The sequence below is a fragment of the Sebastes fasciatus genome, chromosome 8 (assembly GCF_043250625.1).
Source record: "Sebastes fasciatus isolate fSebFas1 chromosome 8, fSebFas1.pri, whole genome shotgun sequence".
Taxonomy (NCBI): domain Eukaryota; kingdom Metazoa; phylum Chordata; class Actinopteri; order Perciformes; family Sebastidae; genus Sebastes; species Sebastes fasciatus.
In genome coordinates, this window is record NC_133802.1 from 33,126,471 (window position 1) to 33,150,029 (window position 23,559).

General features: G+C 40.6%; 1 protein-coding gene across 6 annotated transcripts in view; it reads left to right on the plus strand.

Moving 5' to 3' along the window:
• Positions 1-5,872: 5,872 nt before the first annotated feature.
• Positions 5,873-23,559, plus strand: part of LOC141771994 (forkhead box protein J3-like) — an 83,002-nt gene continuing 65,315 nt past the window's right edge. Inside the window, exons 1-2 of one of the 6 annotated variants that reach the window (XM_074642581.1) lie at positions 5,873-5,996; positions 23,344-23,491. The gene's annotated coding sequence lies outside the window, so the exon portion shown is untranslated. Of the gene's footprint in view, positions 5,997-23,058; positions 23,492-23,559 lie in introns of those variants that run through there. The other 5 variants (XM_074642583.1, XM_074642582.1, XM_074642584.1 and 2 more) reach the window with 5 other exon arrangements.

Below are 23,559 nucleotides of genomic sequence, written 5' to 3' on the forward strand. Positions count from 1 at the left end.
TAAAAAATGACCATTCCCCAGATAGAAATAAGACAAAGAATAAACGACGCTCCTTGTAACTCCTCAATCAGTTTTTTACGTTCTTCAGTATCAAAGTAATCCAGTGATAGTCTGATGTTATAAAGTGATGTTACTGCAAACAGGAACTGCTAATAGCTAATTCGGCATACTTTTAATGGTGCTAATTTGTTAAAATGTAAATAAATAAAGGCTAACTATCTCCATGGCGACATTATAGGCCTATTCCCGGTTTACCTCCCCAAAGCAGTATGGGAATTGTAGTTCCCAAACCCTCAAAAATGATCTTCCCCAGATCGAAATAAGACAAAGAATAATAATAATAAAAAACAACATGCATTAATGACTGACAAAAACAACATTCATTAATATTGACATTATTTACATAAAAAGATAATCAAAAGTACAGCTGTGTCTAGATAATGTAACAATTTGAAACTGTAACCCTTAATTAATTAATGAATCCATCAGATGCACTTTTCTCAAAACAGAAAAAAAGAAAACAGAGGCTCTAAATTACTGAATGTTACAGAATATACGTGTCAAAAGCAAATTATTAAAGCAAATTCTCGTCTGTTTCCTTTTTAAAATTCTAAACAGGAATAATTGTGATGTGCTCTATGATATTCATTCACTTTGATGACAAGGCATATTTAGGCTTTTACAGACTGTTGGAAGTGAGAAACTCATCTTTCTAACAATAGCTTTATCAGCAAATAGTAAATATATGGGAGTTATTTGATGCACTTTTCTCAAAACAGAAAGAAAACAGAGGCTCTAAATTACTGAATTTTTCCATCAACAGGAATGTTACATAACATACATGTCGAAAGCAAATTATTAAAGCAAATTTACCGAAACAAATTTATTATTTCTGCATAGTTTCAGCAGATGCAACTGTGCATGCGCAACTCTCAGCTCTCGTTCGGTGAGCCAAGCGTGTTCTCGCGAGACTGGATCATGCTCTGCTCATAGCAAAAACACAAATGAGACAAAATTATGAAGTTATTTTATCCTAAAACAGTTTATGTTTTACAAGCATCACTGCAAAATACTGTATAGACTACTTGACACAGACTTGTTATAGTTTAGGTGTTTTCATGTGTCACAGTTTCCAGTGTTTAAGTACATTTGACTAAATGAATGCATAACACAGATAATTACATATTTAAAAAAAACCTTCAATGGGTATTTGTTAAACTATGGCAGCACTTTGTCTTAGCCTAGACTGCCCTCTGGTGTTGGATTCACAGATTACAACAGTTGGCCCAGAAGAAATTCCAAGATTAGTTATTAATTTGTTTTGATCTCTTAATCATAATGTTTGAAACTTTAAAACAAAATTCATGTCATATTTATTAATATCTGTTATTAATATAATCAAATTGTTATTTATCTTCTTTTTTTTTTTAGAAATGTTCAATATAACCTTATATTGTTGCTGTTGTTGTTTAGAGCAGTTTTTCATCTTTTCAGTCTTACAATCTCTTTCAGCATGTAAACAAGGATGTAATTCATGGAGAAAAAATCCAGCACTGCTTTTTTGTTGCTTTGAAAATCCTCAAATCTATGAAATATATTTTGCAATTGCAACCATCTCTGCCATCCAGACGAGTGCAGCACTGAGTTGTTTCTAAACCCAACACTGATAAAGTGAGACTGGATCCATGTGACTATCACAGACAATAGCACATCACTGGTCTGACTATGGTGTTAAAAGATTGAGGAGGAAATTATATTACAAGAATGCTGATCAGAAACGTACGTTCACTCTGTATGTGCATATTATTATGTGTGTGTTTTGTTTGTTTTCTTACTACTATTTTACTTCACTGTTGAAGTGCATTTACATGTATCTGTACACATGCATTCTTTTCCTCTTCCTTCCTTTTGAATTGATTTTTTCATGCACAAATGGAAAACTTTATACATCTAACATATTGCAATTGCACTGTAAATTAAGCGCAATCTTTTCAATAAAACATATCTTATCCAAAAATATAAATGTACTTGTAGTTGTTTTGACAGAAAAACGATGGTGTTTGCAGGAAGCTTAAAGATCCCGTTCAAACTTTAAGACATTTAAATACAATACTACTTTGTGTCTGATATTTTCCACAAAAAGGTTACCTTGTTAAAAATATTTAAAGTTACGTCTCTCCCTCATTGAAAAATCCACAATATCTAACCCACTGAAAACCCTCTGTGTGTGTGCACTTCAAGTTTCCACACCACACTTGTGTAAGTTACATGCTGGACCACGATTGGTGGTTTCCAAACTAGTTGTGATGTCACAAAATCATGCTCGTTATAAAGTCAGATTTAGGGTGAACTCTAAATGTGAAAACAGCCCTCATGTCAAACTCTCTGATCATGTATCATTCTTCACATTGAAGGTCAAACATCCAAGTGAATTATCAATAAGCAAAACTGCTGCTATTTGCAAGTCAGGCCGATTATCCCCTATTTTTCATTTACTCTTCTTGCCAGCATCAAAACAATCTCAAGGAAAGTTTATTTGTAGGTTATAGCACTGGTTCTCGACATATTTTCCTCGAAGCACCTCCTACTTGTATCTAAGAAAAGCTGAACAACACCCTCAATTTGTGTTTCAGTGTATTAAATGACTCTCTTTTTTTATTATTCTTTAATAAACACAACTCATCAGTTAAACACAAACAAATACAGATATTTATTACAATTTATTACAGTAAAACGTGTTCTGAATTTTGGAAATTATTACATCCATCTTTTTCCAATAAAGTTTGACTTTTGGACTTTACAACACTCTATTACTCTCCCTTATTAAAGTTATTGGAAATGTTTGGATCACAGTAGTTGGAAACAATCCTACTCAGCGACCACAAGAATCTAATATACCACAAATGGTATAATACTTCTAATATTAGCCTGATCTTTATCTGCAACTGTGCAGAAATACTGTGTCTAAGCAGAATGTGAGCTACTAACCATTCTGACTTGTTTTATTGAGTGAATCATTTCTCTCATCTTCTCTGGATAAATGCAAATTACAGGCTTTATGAAGGGATTATGGAGTTAGCTATATGCTAACTCCACAGCAAACAGCTATGGAGCTACATGTTAAGGGGATTTGTGCTCTTGCCAAGCAAAATGTCTACAGAAGCCCACTGTGTGAGCATAGATTTAAACCTGGCTGGTGTCTTTCCTCTCTCTATACAGTAACATATCTACTGAGCTTCTTCCAGATAACTCACACAATTTATAGCCAAACACAGAAATAAAAGCTCTCTGTAGGTAAACTACAGTGGTGGAAGAAGTACTCAGATACTTTACTTAATACCACAGTGTTGAAATACTCTGTCACAAGTAAAATTGCTGCATTAAAAATTTTACTTGAGTAAAAGTACAAAAGTATTAGCATCAAAATATACTTTAAAGTATCAAAAGTAAAAGTAGTCATTATGCTGAATGGCCCAATTCAGAATAATGTATATTATATTATATTATATTATATTATATTATATTATATTATATTATATTATATGATATTATATTATATTATATTATATTATATCATATCATATTATATTATGTCATATTATGTTATGTTATATTATATTATATAACATCATATAATATAATATAATATAATATAATATAATATTATATTATGTTATATTATATTATATTATATTATATTATATTATGTTATTATATTATATTATATTATATTATATTATATTATATTATATTATATTATGTCATGTTATGTTATATTATATTATATTATATAACATTATATTACATTATATTATATTATAATTATTGATGCATTAATATGTACATTGCTTTAATGTTGCAGATTTGTTTTTGTTTGTTTGTGTTTTGTTTTTGTTTTTTTTACCATATAGGCCTACTGCTGGGTAGCTTGTGAATTTCACCAATGGATCAATAAAGTCTTATCTTTATCCATAATAATACATAATATATTTGTTGATTATATTGTATTATTAATAAGAATCTGCAAAGTAACAAAAGGTATCCAATACATGTAGATTAGTAAAAAGTACAATATTTGCCTCTGATTTGTAGTGAAGTAGAAGTATAAAGTAGCCAAAAATAGAAATACTCAAGTAAAGTACAAGTACCTCAAAACTATACTTGAGTAAATGTACTTAGCTAGTTACATTCCACCACTGAGGAACTACCATGAAGTAACAGATGAAGCTGTGGTTCACAGTGACACTGAAGCAGCTCCTGTATTAAATTTAGTGTATGATGATATTTTCTGTTTGGATAAAATCATCATTGGTCGTGCCAGCCTCACCTGCCCTGCCACCTGTTCCATGTCTACAATAAATCACAACTGAAGTGGACTCTTCCGGTGTCTCGTTGAGCCTGACCGTGCATCTATAGTGTTGATCACAGTACCTGGTAATCAACATAACCCTCATACAGTCCTGATTGGTGAATATTCTACAGAGAGTATATTCAGTACTGAGGGAAAAAACCTGTGTGTGACCTTTAGATACTCTCATAATTTGTATTCAGATCCAATAGTTACATGTTAAACATACAACCAATTTACATGTAGCTGCATTGGTTTGTGTGTCTAGGGAACCGTTGTTTGTGTGTTGTGGTTGCAGGATTAGTAAAAAACACAATTCAAGCTCATCTTTTAGCATTAAAATCCATATTTTTTAATTTGCATTGTTCAACCCAAATAACTGAAACATCAGCAAAGTCAGTCGACTTACTGCAGCAACAGTAGCCAGTGTGAGACCTCACAAACATCTGGATCGCCCCCTACAGGTCATAAATCCCGCCCCCTTTTGACATGAGTCAAAATAAACTACACCTCAAATAACATTTTTCCAAAGATGGTTTCTGTCATTTTAGGTAGTTATTATCACACTGATGTTTGTTCAAGTATTCATTTTTCACGTGCAATCCCGACTGACTTTAATGTCTTTCAGAGGCTCTATCAGGTTCAGTTTTAGGGCTAGAGTGAAGACGCAGATATATATATATATATATATATATATATATATATATATGGAACTAGAAAATCCATACCAACCATGTCATGCTAACATGTCGGGAAGGAGGCTAAATAACGCTCCAAAGTTGGACTAAATTTTAGTGAGGAAAAACTGTCATGGCCATTTTCAAATTGGTCCCTTGACCTCTGACCTCCAGATATGTGAATGAAAATGGGTTCTATGGGTACCCACGAAAATGTTTTTTAATCACTGCAATGTTTTAATAATTTGTCATAATTCTAATAATTTTTGTATAATTTTACCACTTTAGCAAAACAGTCAAAATCACTGCCATGTTTAAATAATTTGTCATAATTGTATAAAAAAACAACTGTAATCACTGCAATGATTTTATAATTTGTCATAGTTCGAATTCTAATAATAATAATAAAGATGAGTTCATCAGATGATGGTGATTACTTAAACACATAAACCTAACATCATATAATGTTATTATAATCCTGTTATAAGTCATGCTAGACATAATGATGGTGTTATTATATGTGTGTCCTGGTGGAGGCTCATTAATATTGAAATGGAGGAACTAGTTAAATAGATGTGATTTCATGTTTTCCTCTGCTGGTGCATGGATTTATCCTCAACGTGCTCCGGCTGGCGGTGGAAGTAGTTCCGGTGGGTTTTCCAGCAGCCTGAGCGGAGCAGAGAGAGAGAGGAGACCGGGATCATCGTGCTGTAGAGCGGCAGCGCTAACGAGGATTAGAGGGTCAGTCCGGTTCTCGTCCAGCCGGTCGAGTGAACCGGAGCAGCGGTCAGTCAGAGAGAGACGCCCTGCAGAGCTCCGGAGCTGCCCACCGGGCTGACAGCGGCTACACACCGCCGGGGAGCTTTTGTCTTCGGATCTTCGGAGGGGGATTTCTCAAGTGCAGGATCTGCGTCTGGAGCTCCTGCAAAAAAAAAAAAAAAAATTGAGCCGGTTCACGTTTACCTCCGACGGTGAGTAGAAGAAATGTTTGTCATACAGATTTGTGACTGATTTACAGGGAAATAAGTGCTTTTACTTAACATCAGTTCTCTGTCAGTATGCATGCATGCAGACTCTGGAGTCTTTATCCACAATGTCCATCAACTTATTTGATCTGTGCAGGAGAATGTTTGTCATGCACATTTGTGAGTGATTTACAGGGAAATAAGTGCTTTTACTTAATGCCAGTTCACAGTCAGTATGCATGCATGCAGACGCTGTAGTCTTAATCCACAATATCCATCAATTTATTTTATCTGTGCAGAATAAATGTTTGTCATGCACATTTGTGACTGATTTGTGCTTTTACTTATCAGTTCGCAGTCAGGATGCATGCATGCAGAAACTGGAGTCTTTATCTACAATGTCCATCAACTTATTTTATCTATGCAGAATAAATATTTGTCTTGCAGATTTGTGAGTGATTTTACCTGAAAAAAAGTGCTTTTACTTAACATCAGTTCTCTGTCAGGATGCATGCAGACTCTGGAGTCTTTATCCACAATGTCCATCCACTTATTATAAGTTTGCAGAGCATTCAGACAGTGTTGCTGAGGAGAAAGTGGAGGATTATACTGGACAGAGGACAGGAGCTCTGCACAGCTGCACAGCTGAAAACACTTATATTCTGACCCACCGAGGAGCAGCAGCACACTGAGCTCCAACAGTCATCACTGGCAGCTATGTAACACAGTATGGAGACTTTGGAGAGTCAAGCTTTAAAGTAGTGAAGCAACTACAAAGTTTAACAGAAGGGGGAAATAAGTCACTTTAAATAAGCTTCAGGGGATTCATAAGATCCAACTTTGTTTCATAGGATAACATATTTTATATGTAGGGTGCATGTATAGATCTTTACAGTATTCCTATGCTACTGTATCGATGTACAGTACATGCATATGATTATATGCCTGTATGCATCATGTCATGCTTAATGGTTCAGTCAGCACACTATTCTGACAGGATGTGTCATTTTCAGTGGCTCACCATGTTTAGTTAGATTTTTTATTTAATATCAAACTAAACATTTTTTAGTTTATTTTTTTTACACATTTCTTTTAACATATTTTTATATAAAATTTGTATTTATTAGTTTATTTGACAGGGACGATACATGTAGGCATTTGTTACATTTAATTAAAGTGCAACCGATGCAACGTATATAGGACTTCTAGCCATAGCTGATTTGCAGACCTTGTCCCTGGTTAGGCTTTTAAGAAAAAGAAAAAAAAACAATACTAAATAGCACATCATACATAAAATCCCATAATACAACATTGCACATCACAATCAATGTACTGTATGTTCCCAATCAATAATCAGTGATCACAGGTTTGGTTTAGTTTCAGTTTTTCACCTTTTCATTAAACGTTTTCAGGTCAGGTTGTATTTTTATTTCTGTTGGTTTGGGCGTTCCAGAAATGTGTTCCTTTTACTGAAAAAGATGACTGACTGAAGTTTTTTTTTCACTGTGCCAAATAATAATAATAATAATAATAATAAACTCTACTTGTATATATGGCTCGCACGATTATGGCCAAAATTATAATCCCGATTATTTTTGATCAATATTGACATCACGATTATTCATAGATATTAGCGACAACATATTTTTATTGCACTTTCACATGAACATAAACACGAGTTTTCACTTACATGCTGTGCTACATTCCTGCTAATGCACAAATTAGGGATGCACGATGTTGGAAAAAAACTGACATTGCAATATATTTTTTTTGTTTTATGAAAAAACAACAGGAATATTCACCCTACCCCTGCTGTTAGCTGCATTTTAAAGTTAAATACTTCAATCTGGTGCACTTTGAGAGCAGAATTAGCATCATGTTGGTAGAATCAGCCGATAAACGATTAAAGCTGAAGTAGGCGAGATTGGAGCAAATATGATTTAAAAAAAAGTTATTTTTATAAAACAGTCACTATATCGTGACAGTAGTGCATGAAACAGGTAACCTGAAAAAAATAATGTGCCTCTGTGTCCTCCGGTGCTCCTAACGGCATCTGCAAGATTTCACAGACCGGAGGAAAACAAGCAGTAAGAGCTGATCTGAGGTCTGCCGTCCAGCTGCCGTCTATGAGAGCCGGCTGTCAATCACTCGCCAACTCCGACCAAACGGTCAAACTAGGCAGCGCTGATCAAATATGAATCAATATTATTAACGTTAATGTTTTAAGAATCATCTTGTAGTGCACGGTTTAGCTGTAAAATGAGAAAGTTTGTGACGCCGCCGCCATTGTGAAATCTGGTGAAGGAATGCCAAGTTCCGGTCACATTACCGGAGCACGGCCAATAGGAACGCTCTCTCAATGAAATGACCTGTGATTGGTCAAAGTCTCTCGTCAGGGGCTAGATGTTCTAAAGCCTGAAAACAGAGCCATGAGGAGGTGCAGAAGTCTAGTTATCTCTCAGAACACTTGAATTACAATATACTGAAAGGTTATTATGGGATTTTTGCCCAATGATGCCAAAAATAAACTGCCTATTGAAGCTTTAATCGGCCGATATCTTCATTACTTCTGAAGCAGCCTAGTCGGCTGCTTTTGCATAGACTGTTTTAAATGAATAATTTTTGTCATTCTGAATTTAATCATTAGTAAGAGAATATTCAGGATTACTTCTGTTGCGCGTCCCCTTACGTTGTTAAATGCCACTCTTACAAACCATTGATGTTGGTGCATATTTCCCGGGGTAAGGAGGATCCTAAAGTGTGTGATTTCATTTCATTTCATGAATGGATGGATGGATGGATGGATGTATGGATAGGTACGTGGCTGGATTATTTGGAAGCGAGAACACCAGATTGGTACAGTAAGCAAGTTACAGTAACAGTGAATGATTTATTTTTCTGTCTGTCTTGTATCTGGGACAAAGAGCTTCGTTATGTATTCAAGAGATAACTTTTTTTCTCCCACCTCTACGTTGACTTTGTGTACGGAGCCTCCATGTAAAACGGTGATGTACGTCCCCACATAACCGGCCTACCTCTAATACAGATAGCACTAAATGTCTTTGTGTGAAAACATCTTGATGCAGACAGAAGATGCTGTAATTTGCCATAACTGCCCTTGAGTGTCTGATGCAGGTCACTTTTATTTGCCGTCTTCCACTAAGCGGAGTTTGTTGATGGTGCAGTTATTCTCCCCCACGATGGATTTCTCTTCGATAGGCTGCCTCAGATGGATCTTTCCATAAAGAGACTATAACCTCACCATGAGCGGTGACCATCTTATACTGTAAAGGAGTCATGCTGCAGCCGAGCAGATACTTTACGGTTTCTTCTCTCCAAAAACACGCAGACAAGGGGAGGTGTGTGTGTGTGTGTGTGTGTGTGTGTGTGTGTGTGTGTGTGTGTGTGTGTGTGTGTGTGTGTGTTTGTGGGCGACAGACTGAGAGAAACGTTTGAGAGAGTACCCTGTTCCTGATTTGGATGCGCCTCTAATTCCTATCAAGATGAGAGCTGTCTGAACAGATTTCTCTCATCATTATTTGCTCTGAGATTTACTTGCGCTTGTAAATGGTGTTGATTGAGGGTAATTTGGCTTTTTAATTGCCGAACAGCTGCCACACTCACTGCTGATTGCCATTGTAGACTTTCTCAGTAGATCACTCATAGACCCCTAAATGCCTCATTAAAACGTTATGCAGAATGGCGTGAAAACGTGGAGAGAAGGAACCCTCGTAAGGTTTTACTGATTTCTGTTTTTATCATCGGAAAGGTCGTTGTAATTAGCGTCAATGTCAGCAAGTGCACTGCTAAGAAACCGGCGTATTAATGACTTTTTTGAAAGGTGAATTAATGGTGGCTACAACCACGTGCATTTGAGGTTCTCTGATGACGATGAACTCCATGTGTAACGGATGTTAGTTGGGCAAAGATGAGAACGACTCACTTATTCCATTCTCTGCAGGAAGACAATATCATACACACACATATATTACCTCCAGGTTGGTCATTGCACATCTGGATCATCAACGCAAAGCAGCACTCTGAGCACCTTTCTTTTATAATGTCTCAAGCAACACGACAATACTACATATCTAAAATTGACATGTTTATGTGGCTCTTAGACGATGTTGGAAAATAATTAGCGGAGAGTTTTTAATACCTTTTTTTCTTTTTCTTAAATCAATATAACAAAACATGAACTGTCTCTCTCAAAAAGAGTAAAGTTAAACAATGAAAAATAAAGGAAATGTAACCCAGTGTAATAAGATGCATGAATAAAACACACACATATATTTCTCCAGGTCGGTCACTGCACATCTGGACCTATATTTACAAAATAACAGAATTTACACGAGGAAATAGCCGCCAAGATCTCCACAGGAGAGTCAAGTGTAAAAAAAGGCAGCTTGGCATGCTAGGAGTGGCGCTTAGCAAACTTCAAAAGCAAACTGAAAGTGTCTACAAGACTACTATTAGCTGTCAAAATTATTTCAAGGTGCTAAATTCGAGCATTAATTTAGCATCAAACAACTATTAGTTATGTAAAGATATAGTGGAGTAATGTCTACCTGAGCAGAGTATGAAGACACCCTCCCTCAGCTGTGTGTGTTGTAATCAGAGCTTCTCTGTGCTTTGTTGACATAGCCGGGCTGGCCGCACATGCTTTTTATTGGATGTTTGTGCATGTGAGCGTGCCGCTCTGCACTGCGCTCATATGGCGGTTACAGCTCATAACGTCATCCCGACCGACGGCGTCACTGCCGTAAACACTGTCAGCTCTGTCGGCACTTTCACCTTTGTTTGCACTGCTAGCATTGTTAGCACCATTAGCTGCAAGCCACTAGCTGGATGTCGCCATGTTGAGAGCCGTTGAGAGGCAATGGAAATGCTCCCAATCCCGTATCAGTAGACAAAATGCATTAAAGGTTACAACTTAAACGATTAGTGTATTAAAGGGACAGTGTGTAGGATTTGGTGGCATCTAGTGGTGTGGTTGCAGATTGCAACCAACTGAGTACCCCTCCGCTCACTCCTCCCTTTCCAAGACAGCGGTAACGTGAGCCGCCGAGTGCAAAACACGTGGTAACGCCGTTTGCCTCGCTCAGAGACCATCCATACCACAATTAGAAATGTGACTGTGAGGAAGTTTCCCCACCGGTTAATAAACTTGTGACAACGACGGTGTTACCAATTACACTGGACATTTTACAAGACAAGATGACATTCAATATGTGTAGCGCGCTTACTTTGATCTTTAACATCGAGTGCCGGTGTGTCTGGCCTCTCCAGTCCAGCTTCTGCTGCGGGGCCACAGGGGTCAAACGTTACCTGGCACCGCTGCGCGATTGCCTCATTAACATTACGGATCCCTCGTAGCATTGAGTTTAAATCTGAAATATTGCCAAATAGGCGCTTTTGCTTTTCGCTTCGATACCAAATCCTCCGCCATCTCTCGGTCTGTCAACTCCCTCTCGTCCCGTATGCGTGAAATATGAGACCTGCTGCATTCACTGTCAGTTTATAGCGTCTGTCGTCCGACTATCTATTGATAACACGGCGCTGATACGCCAAAATGAACTAAAGTGGTTTTATTTCTGCAAAAAAAAAAGCATAACGATGGTGGGGGGCGGTGCGGTACGTAATGTAATCGGTGTGTGCCCGACCACCGCGTAACACCGGTAACACCGGTAACACAGACTACTGCGACAAGCCTGAACATAATAACACTACTTTAGGAGCAACGGAAATCAGACGGCGACTGGCGGTACCACGCTTTTGCACTATGCGGCTCATGTTACCGCAGTTTCACTAAGAACCACGGTGGCCTTCAGGTCAAATGAAAATGTGAAAGTCTCTCTCTAGAGAGCCAGTGTTTGGTTTGTCCGTTCTGTTCTACCGTAGAAACATGGAGGAGCAACATGGTGGACTCCGTGAAGAGGACCTGCTCCCTATGTAGATATGGAGGGCTCATTCTAAGCTAACAAAAACACAACAATTTATAGTTATACATCTATATTTCTGCTAATAGATCCCCGTAATTGTTACACACTGTTCCTTTACTGAAAACAGTAAAATAGCACCACACAAGTTACCCACATCAATGCATAGCGTCAACGTGAGGGTGGCTTTGGGAACTCAGCACATTAAGGGCGATGTGACTTAAATTAGCAGCAGTAGCTTTATCAGTTGGTAAATAAAAATAGATTAAGCTGCTCAATGAGATACAAATTCACAAATTCCAAAGAGAATTATTGCATAATAAATAAAATCCAGAAATACAAAATAGGAATTAATAAGCAAAGTACATTTTTAACTCTGGTATATGAATGAGTCATGGCCATCAAGATTTCATGTTGTCTTCCGGCATGTTCATTAATATATTCTTTTTGTGTGACTTCATAAGTAACGTTGGGCAGCCAGTCATCCCGCTCCAAGAATGATTTGCCACCCGATTAAAGCATCATGAAGTTCAGACGCCGAACTTGTCCCAAATTATGAGAAAATATGTTTCGTTAAAGGGAAACTGATGATTTAAATGATTTAGCGTTAGCATGTATCATTCAGAAGTCTTTTTTACAGCTCATAAATACAAACCAGTCGTGCTCTGCAGTAAATGTTTGCCTGCCTCAGCCACCGTGTTAATCCCTGTAAACAGACTATAGACTCACCTTCTTTATACCGCTGCCATTATACAGAATCTGTGTTTAACCTTGGAGAGAAGATCTCTTTACTTAAAGACTTACTAAGTAAGATTATGCTTTTAGCAAACACCCACTCTCTCCGGTTGTGTGGATTGATGCCTGCGAGCATCTTCCGTCTTCTACTGTTTATCATGAACACTTCCGCACAGAGCGGCTGCTGGTAAACTGCCGTAGCTGTTAAAAGAGGTGAGGAAGAGGTCTCATTTGCTTCAGCTAGAAGTCCCTCTAATCTGCCTCTGTAATTATCAGACCTCCACAACGTTAATAGGTCAACAGGTCACTTTAATTACCTCAGGTCATATCAATAATCAGCTGTTTAAATCATCATTTAGACAAAGGGATTATTGAGATGACCTGATATTAGAAGTAATTACCTGACCTCTGCAAGTGAGTAGATGTGAAACCCTTCATCCTCAATCAGCTATATATATATATATATATATATATATATATGATACCATGTATCAAGAGACTTGGATACAGCGTTGGAGGCGGGCCCCGTTTATTCATATGAAAGTTGCTCTGTGGTGCATGAAGCCTAAATGGCTCGACTTCCGAGTGGAAAAGTACCCGGATCTTCCGGCGATCTTCCGCATCCTGGAGCAGGAGCAGTAGCGTCCGCTCGGTCACATGACTCGGTCACGGCGGCCCAAAGTCACACTGTCGTCACGGTCTGGGTCTCATTCACATGAACTGAGGATTCCCGCTATTAGTGCGTTTTACAACTTTTAAGACGTCATGGTTTAAATAAGGGCTATTAGAGTGTTCGTACCGGGGAGTTGATTTTTTTTTTTGGGCCCAATGGCATCACGTGACGGACACGGAAGTTGTAGTACCGCCGTTTGGCCACTACGAAAGTCGGGATCAACGACCGGCGCTCCTCCTACTAGGGCAGCCCTCTCTTAGTCGACTAATCGGTCCTTATAGGGCTGTGCAATTAATCGTACATTACGGCTTATGAAAACAAGATAATCGACATGAAACGTCAGCATTATTGTGCCGCACTCCGTTTCGCAATGACTCTCTTGTTTTGTCTTGTGTTATAAATCCAGCGCACCCCTTTCCTTCACAGCGGTTCGCTTTAGCCCCGCTCGGCAGGTCAGAGACGACCGCTCGGTGAACTCTCCTCAGGGCTGGCTAAGGCCCGGAGTGAAGGTGGCGCTTTACAGCAACCCTCGCCAGGGCCTCGCCACTTAGTGCTCGCTGTGCCCTCTCCTCCTGCGGGGAGGGACGGGGCTCCATGCTCCCGGTGCGACTGTCAACTGTGGCAGACATCAGTGTTCTCAGTGCAGCAATGCGTTTTTTTGCCATGTCATTACCGTTCATATCTACACAACCAATGTGTTTACCATTAAAGTGTTTACTATAGAGCACAACGTTCTTCATAGATCAATCCTCTTAATTTTGCTCTCAAAGTGCACCACATTGATGCATTTAACTTTAAAATGTAGGCTACAAAATATTCTTTCTAAATGCATGATGTTTCCAAAGTCAATGATTAATCGTATTCAATAATCGTGATCTCCATATTGACCAAAATAATCTGGATTTTGATTGTTTCCATAATCTAGCAGCTCTAGTTGATTAGTCATTTTTATGCTTTTTCTTTCATGCTGAATGTCTTAAGAAACTCAAGAGCACATCTCTGATAAACACAAGATTCAAAGTGGCGCTTTTGTGTGATTCTTTGTGGAGAAACTCAGTTTCACAGATCTGTCGATTAAATCAACTGATCAAGTGTTAGTCGACTAAGAATTTCTTTGGTCGAGGACAGCTCTAATACGATACGATACGATAGCAAACTCTTCTATCTTCAGGCTGGGAAAAAAGATGTGACAAGGCATTAGAGCCGACTTACTCTCCTTTTAAGTGCCTTTAAGTTCCCTGAGTGCTCCCAGTCAGTGTGATTTTTGTCTTGTCCCCAGGAAAGTACACATAATTTGGATTCAAATGCAGCAAATCCTTTTATCTTGTCAAAATCCTCTTTGATTCTGTTCGGAAAGCGTTGCTATGATTTGAAAGAGAAAGATGTAAAAGATAAGATGGGGGGGGGTGGGATGATCACTTTTAAAGGGCTGTCGTTTGGATTGAACTCGGCAGCAGCGGCGGCGTTGGCGCTGCCAGCGACGAGAGTTCAGTGCGGAGCCTCCATTGTGTGAACCTGATGTAAAGTCTGTGTCTTACACAAGCCCAGAGTGTTGCTGCTGCACTCTCCTGGTTATGTTTTAATGAGTAACAATTGTTAGCCAATTTGCATGTAAAACAATGTAATTATAAACAAGCATCAAAAAGCTGTAATACTTCTAAAAAATGTAAATTACTCTCCATTATAAAGCGCAACAAAACCTAAGCCATGCCTCTGAGCCGGGGCCTCGAGGTTTTGGAATGCTCGCTTCCATTATTAATGCTATTCACAAGCCAAACTTTTTAGGTTGGGCGCTTTAATCTATTTTTGCTGTAAATTAATGAATTTTTAAAGAGGACTAGTCCTCGCTGAATAGGGCTGGATGTGGGAATGCAGTCTGAGTCGTGGTGATGCAGCGCTGCAGCCCCCCCCGTTACTGTGCAAAGCGCGAGTTCACAAACAGCATCCCGTCTCTCTCCTGGGACCTCTCGTTGGGGGAGTTTGCCGAAATGCTGCACTCCCTATGTTTTATTTATGACAAAATATGCCTTTTTAACTTCGCCGTTGTCAGAGTCTGGAATTGTGATAGCTTTTTCCTAGTCGGCAGTGGTAAGTCTTCAGGGTCGCTAACTCCCTCTACCTCGGCAGATGTTTTCAGGTGTTATGTTTTGTGTGGGCTTAGCGACTTAAATATTTTATTCCGGGGCCGTTGGGGGGATTCAGTGGAACCGACTGATTTTTTTCTTGCCGTCTTTCAATCAGATGTTCTTTCAGAGCTGTGTTAATTAGTACGTTTCATTAAGAGATGCCACTTGATTGACACGGGCCGGCGATCAGAAACCAGTCGTGTTATTATCGTCCTCTCTTCTGTATTTTTTTTTTCCCAGCCTTATTTTTTTTCCTTTCAAGTTTCTCCTGACCACTCGCTCTAAGGCCACACAAATGCATCTCAGTTTGAAACAGCGCATTACATCGATGCCTCTCCAGGTCTCCTTTGAGAATAAGTAGACAGTATCAAACGATAATTGCTTAACCCAGCTCCATTGAGAGATGAGCAAGCAGCCACCATAAGGGCAGCTGATTTGCCTTGATATCTTATAATTGAACCTTTTCAGGGGTATGTTTTCTGGCGCCGAAGCAGAAAGTAATTAAGACGTTCAATACTGCTTTTTGGACCTTTTCCTCCTTCCTTTGAATGGCCCGCACTCCTAGACATGACAGCGCTCAGTGTGCTTACAGACTTTTCTTTTGACACATTAGCCTTACCGTTGCCAAGGCAGTCCTTTTCCCAGAAACCCCCTCTGCTTTGCACGCTCCGGGTGGGTATTTTGTCATTACTTCATTTTCCTCTGAAAATATTTTGATGCCTCTTTCTTTTGGCTCCCTCCCCTCCCTTCTCTCACCCATCCCCCGTCACTCCATTCAAAGTTCTCTATTAAAATGCAGAACTGTAAAGCCTCTCTCTCCGTCTAAAAGCCTGCTAGCAGCGGGGGACTGTTAGCTGTTAGTGATGCATACAGCTGAGTGAGTGCATCACAGCTACAAAGTCTAATGGGTGAATACATTCAATCGCACACACACACACACACACACACACAGACCCTCAACTCTTTTTAAAGGGACAATGTTCCCAGTCATGAAAGCTCCATCCACGGTGCAGAGAGTGATGTATTTAAATTCTTTGGAGGAGAAAGATTTCTTGTTCATAAACATCCAAATCCTTGCTCCTCTTTTTTATTTTTATATTAATGCTTGTAATCTTTTTTTTTCTGGAAAGTGCCAGGCAATAGCTCACAACTTTCAAGTTACCAAAGTTAACTTTTTACAAAAATCTGAGATGCCACATGCTCTTTTTTTTGCCAGATTTTGAACCGCTTATGATACTTACTAATGTTCGCCAAATGTCTGTCTCTGAAAATGTACGTTCCCGTGCACATTCAGACTATTTAATCAAACACTTGTGTGTGATCAGCTGCCAGAATATCCCCCTCGTTCACTACCTTTATTCTCTATTCAACTACAGCTCTTTGAAATCTGTCTGGTTGGTGAAGTTTTTAATGATTCCTGATCAATGATGCAGAGTTGAATCTTGTGGGGTTTTGACTAATATGTGCAGGAACTGTGTTATTTTAGGATACTTAATGAGCTAGAGCAGCAAAATTAATCGAATTTTAGCGATATCACAATATGGCCGTCTGCAATTTTCAAATTGCAGGAGGCACAATATGTGTCAAAATGCCATTTTAAATTAAATATTGATGTTCTGCAGAGATGTCCTGACTGAGTTAAACATATATATATATTAGGGCTGTCAAACGATTAAATATATAATTGCGATTAATCGCATGGTTGTCCATAGTCGCAAATTAATACATTTTTTATCTGTTCAAAATTTACCTTAAAGGGAGATTTGTCAAGTATTTAATACTCTTATCAACATGGGAGTGGAAATGGGAATCATAACATGGCAAACTGCAGCCCAACAGGCAACAACAGCTGTCAGTGTGTCAGTGTGCTGACTTGACTATGACCCCCAAACTGCATGTGATTATCATAAAGTGGGCATGTCTGTAAAGGGGAGACTCGTGGGTACCCATAGAACCCATTTACATTCACTGATCTGGAGGTCAGAGGTCAAGGAACCCCTTTGAAAATGGCCACGCCAGTTTTTCCTCACCAAAAATTTAGTGTAATTTTGGAGCGTTATTGAGCCTCCTTCGCGACAAGCTAGTATGACATGGTTGGTACTAGGGATACACCGATACCGGTACCAGTATCGGGTATCGGGTCCGATACTGTGCTCATGTACTCGTACTCGCTAAACGGCTCCGATACCACTTTACGGCAGCGTGACGTTAACCTCTCATCACCATCTTTCGGGTCCTATTGCACGCGCTCACGCTCCACCTCCCCAACGGTGCGGGCGAGACGGGCCGTTGGTGCGCCCGACCCTGCAGGGCCGGGATCCCACATCAGGCGTTGCGCGCCAGCCCTCACTTTCATTGCGCCACAGGGTTTGGTGCCCCGGGAAGCACCTTCGCCCGAGCCTTTCCAAGCCGACCTAAAGCCGGTCGCGGCGCACCGCCTCGTATGCGGGACTCTCCAGCCTGCCGTGTGTCGCTCACACCCTCCAGCCGGCTGTTAACGAAGGTCTTTTGGCACAGAGATGTACCCGCATTGGTACTCGGTATCGGCGAGTACCCAAATGTAAGTACTTGTACTTGTACTCGTTCTGAAAAAAAGTGGTATCGGTGCATCCCTAGTTGGTACCAATGGATCCGTTTTCTAGTTTCATATGATACCAGTATCTCCACTCTAGCTTTAAAACCCGCTTTAACCTCCGAAAGATTGATTAATGTGTTATAGAAATTAGTGGTATTAAAGTGAATTTGCGTTAACGCGTTGTTAACCTAATAATGATATTAGTTAATTATAAAAGTATGGTGTTTAAAGTGACACCTGCATTTAATAAACAGTAAAAAAGACCTAATAGGTTCTTCAGATATTGATCTGAACCTGAGGATGATGTCGTCATCTCAGCTAGTGAAGTGCAGTACACTGATAGACTGCGTGGATGTTCCCAGTCCAAATGTTTGACCTTCAAATGCAAAATCTTACCTGAAGGAACATCAACAAGAACCAAAATAGACGGAAGGGTTCATTTCCTCTCTGAGATAATCAGGAACAATTACCTGAGATGAGAGATTAGCACTCAGCTTACAATACAATACAATGCATTTCTATAGAAAACTGATAGCCCAAAGATAAGCAGAGATCTACTGTAAGCCGTCTCCTCTGCACTGATCATTTGTCTCCCCTGGTACCGAGCCGGGCCCTCCGAGGCCGATGTGAAACAGCAGATATCAGGAACAAAAGGCTCGGTGCCGAGGTGAGCCCAGCCACTGTGGGACCGGTTGACTGAGTCGACGAGGTAATTGGTTGCGTCTACTCGCCCAGCGGGGGCCCCCCTCTCCCCACAAGCCAAGTCATGCCCCTCCTCGTCTCTCCCCGCTCTCTTCTATTACTCATCATCCCAACGCCTCACCGGGCTAGTGGTGCGAAGCTATACGCCGTGCCGCCGTGCAGCCAGCCCACGCTCCCAAACTTCTTCAACAACAACCGCCGCGGCAGCGCAGCAGGTCAGGGCTTGTGGCAGGCTGATTTGCAGCTTGAGCCTCCTTTTAATGAGGGGAAAATAAGTACTTGTTGTTCTGTGTCTTGTGTGTCACCACCCCCATCCCCACCTACCCACCACCACCACTACAACTAGCTATGCTACCTTCCCTTCAGCGAGAAAAGAAAAAAAAAGGTGCACTAATTAAGATGGCTTCCTGGGATTTGGAAGAGGGGGGGTTGGCTGTGGCTTCTCCCACAGTAGCAGGGCCTTGAGGAGGAGATGGGGGTGGTGTTGTGCAAGAGGCCTCATCGGGCATATATCTCTCCTCCCGGTTCCTCTCTCTCCTTCCCGTAGTCCCGCTGCCTGGCTTGTTTGGCTTGATGAGTCTGCTGCGAAACATTTGTTTTTTTCCTCTACTTGTAATTAAGCGAGGTTTTTCTGCAGGAGCTGAGTACTCCTCTTCTTCATCCTGGTGTATTGGGCTCTCCGGGGGGATTGGTGAAAAGAGAGGCAGGGGTTTGTGTGTTGCAGGCTCATTGAAGTTCTCCCACCTTGATTATATACAGTGAGCATGAATGGAAAACGCGTGGGCCAATGGGCTCTTTGTTGTTCAAGGACATGCGAAGGTTACTGCATGGGATGCTAGATGAAGGTTTTAGATGTAGATTTCTGTATCCTTAGGAGGCTGAATCCAACCAGCCGGTGTTAACTATTTCAATGGCGTCGGCCCCCACTCTGTTTCTTTCCATAAAACTCGTAGGTTTACCTGCATTTCCCAGAATCAACGGCGCCTTAATGCACGGGGTTGAAGCTTGGAAAAAATGTGGCTGGATGAGCCGACAAACGGCACGGATGTCCGAGTGTCAAATAAACGTTAGTAATAAGTACCAGAAGACTGTCGCTGCCTGTGTTATAAATATTCATTTTCTATACACTGTGAATCCATAACATCCATCTACCGTGCACACCGCTGGCATCGTCATCTTTAACCGCAAATTAATTAATTTTTTATATGTTCAAAATGTACCTTAAAGAGAGATTTGCCAAATATTTAATCCTCTTATCAACATGGGAGTGGATAAATATGCTGCTTTATGTAAATGTATGTATATATTTATTATTGTAAATCAATTAACACAAAACAATGACAGATATTGTCCAGAAACCCTCACAGGTACTGCATTTAGCATAAAACAATATGATCAAATCATAACATGGCAAACTGCAGCCCAACAGGCAACAACAGCTGTCAGTGTGTCAGTGTGCTGACTTGACTATGACTTGCCCCAAACTGCATGTGATTATCATAAAGTGGGCATGTCTGTAAAGGGGAGACTCGTGGGTACCCATAGAACCCATTTACATTCACACATCTGGAGGTCAGAGGTCAAGGGACCCCTTTGAAAATGGCCGTGTCAGTTTTTCCTCGCCACAATTTAGCGTAAGTTTTGAGCGTTATTTGACCTCCTTCACTCGAGCTCTAAAAATGAGCCGGCTACAATCTCCAAAAGATCAAATAGCGGCCGGATTTTTAAGCGCTTAATTGCCGTCGCTCCGAGCCGTGGAAAATAGATCAATAACACAACAGCCTACACATCATGTTGTGTTTTGAACACACCTGATGAGACTCAGAAGCCCTGACTGTTGGATCTGGGCTGAGCATCAGCTGGTTCAGGTGTGCTACAGCAGAGGGAGCTGAAAATGGGCCGGTAGGGGGGTCTGGAGGTCTGGAGGTCTGGAGGTCTGGAGGTCTGGAGGTCTGGAGGTCTGGGGCTGGGAACCCAGGGTCTAGGCTGTAGGAGAGAATAAATATAATCAATGAAACAGTATTTAAAGAGTTTTCTGAATCTGCTCTATTGATTTACAGAATATGATTTTACATGTCAAACGTTGCCAGAAGAATTAAATGTTTTGTGTAAACAATAAAATAATAATAATATCATAGCAAGTTTTGGTTTTAAGCTTCTTGGGTGTTATCTATAGTAATAATAATAAAAAAAAACTCCCAGCATTTATACGGTTGTTTGTCTGTGATGTTTGCGGGTCTTTAATTGAAAAGCCTGATCTTCTGGTGTTGCCGCTGTGCACTGTACTTGGCTCAATAACCGAGCTTTGTCTTCACTTCTTGTTGACATATTGTCTTATAATGATTAGGGAGGTCACGGTTAGGACATTTTCCCACTGGTTATTAAACAACAGCCGATTACAGCGGACATGTTACAGGAAAAGATGACGCTCGATATGTGTATCGCGCTTTTTTTTATCTTTACTGTTGGATGGTAAAGATTTCCACCGCCGCCGTGCACACCGGCTGTGACCGCTCCGTCCTCCGCACGGCGATTACCTCATTAACGTTACGGTTCCTTTATACCAGGAGTCTGCAACCTGCGGCTCTTTAGCTCCTCTCCAGTGGCTCTCTGTGGATTTTTAAAATTGGAAATGAATAACTGTTCTTTGTTTACATTTAGGGCCACATTGAGGAAAAAAAATAAATCTGAGATTTCGAGAATAAAGTCATAATAAAGTGATTTTACGTGCTATTTTCCTTTTTCTCGTAAAGATATGAATTTATTCTCGTAATATTCCGACTTTTTTCCCTCGATGTGGCCCTAATACTCCGTAGTGTATTGTCCCTTTGGCCCTCACTGCATTAGACTTATATACTATATACTTAGACTATAAACTGCGTTACCTTCATCACAATGATCACATGTTTTGTGGCTCCAGACAGATTTTTTTTTTGTTGCCTAAAATGTCTCTTTCGATAGTAAAGGTTTCTGACCCCTGCCTTATAGCATCGGGTTTAAATCCAAAATATTGCCAAATAGGCACTTTTGCTTTTCGCTTTGACACCAAATCCTCCGCTTGGCTTGTCTAGTCTTGTCTGTTTTGTTTTTCACTTTACTCCCGTGATAATTTGCCTCGCGGACCGTCTGCTGTCCGGCTGGATACGTGAGGCTGATGCTCCGTGCACATAGATATCATGACGGGGAAAGGAAAGTCTTTTTCTCTGAATGAAAAAAACGACAGGGCACGGGGAAAGCACCTGTGGTTGAAGCCCTCCTCGTCAAGTGGATTGATAGCGCCTGAAACTCTGCTGACCGGGTCGTCTACCAGGTCAGAGAGCGAGTAGTCCAGTGCGCCGTTCGTCCGCGTGCACGCCATGGATGCGTGCTCGTGCTGCAGAGGGCAGAGCTGGCAAGCTGGCGCATGTCTGGCGAGTGAACCGGAGTAACGTTTAACATTTCTTTACTAATAAAAGTGCTAATAAACACTTTCATATAACGTTTGTCGTCCTTAAATACAAGATGCAAATCCTTAGTATCCATACAATTGATTTTATATCGATATACGTCTCCCGTGAAGGACAACTTGCTGAGTACCTGTTGATGTAGTTGGATCGTAGGAATATAAATCCATACATCGCTGTAGTAGATGAATCGTTACACCCCTACTTTCATATTCTGTTTACTGGTCAGGAGGGCACTCTGTTTAATATTTGTCACTGTCCATTGATGGGTGGTTCTGAATTAAAGTAGCCCTGGCATATTGTGTCCGTAGGCCCGGGGCCCTCAAGTCACATTAAGGCGCCCCGGCCCTGAATGTAGGACGCTTTATCTTCGAAAAGCACAAAACAAGGCAGTTTTTCTTTGTTGAATCAGAGAGCAGCAACATCTTCACTCCCGTGATGAGTAACAGTTACATGACATTCTCAGTCCAGTAGTGACAAATCTACGGATGTTCTGTGACTGACTGAAGTACAGAACAATTGGTGAGTAATTTCTCTCTCGTGTACCAAATGATTTCTTTCTTTTTTTTTTCTGAATCATGTTAAAAGTATTTGCAGAAAGCCCCCACCACATTAAAAAACAAAACGTACACAGGAGGACACGTTTTTTAAGTTCAGCGCCGCTCTAAAAATAGCTACCAAATTAAAAGTTCTTCATTGTTTGTGTGTCTGTCTGAACAGGATCTGAGACGCTGACGGGGTGGGGGGGGGGGACTTGACAGGAGAGTGAGGCACGTCGAGAAGTCGGAGAACGGGAACACGGTGTGGGGGGGTGGGGGGTTACACAGCGAGGGAAAGGGGACGATTCTTTGGGCTCCTCTAGAGGGTTGGAATTCCTCCCGAGCTGTTCCCCCCCATTTGGCAGGCACTTGTGAAAACAATTCCCCAGCTTTTAGTCACTCTGCAGATCCAATTGCCATTTCCACTTTGGAGAGAACGAGAGTGCGAGAGGCAATCCAGATAGGCAGAACACAGAGAGAGACAGAAAGAGAGACGAGTTTTAATCGGGTTGGACAGATGCCGAGGCCAGTTGAGCGGTTGTGCGATATTAATATCTTATGAAGGCTGTCTGGCAGCGCGAGCTCACCGTCTTGTGTGGTTCTGTGTTTTGTGCGTTGCAGCAGCAGCAGCAGCAGCAGCAGCAGCATCGGCCATCGCAGTGGCTCAATGAAGAACTTGTGAACATGCACGAGGGAAGGACTCTACCTTTCACTTCGGTGACTTCCCCAGATGCTTTGGCCCAAAGAAAGATGGAAAGGAATGGGAAGAGTAAGACACTTAACTCCTACCTCGCCCCCCCCCCCCTCCATTCTGCTTTGCTTTTGTAATTCATGTTG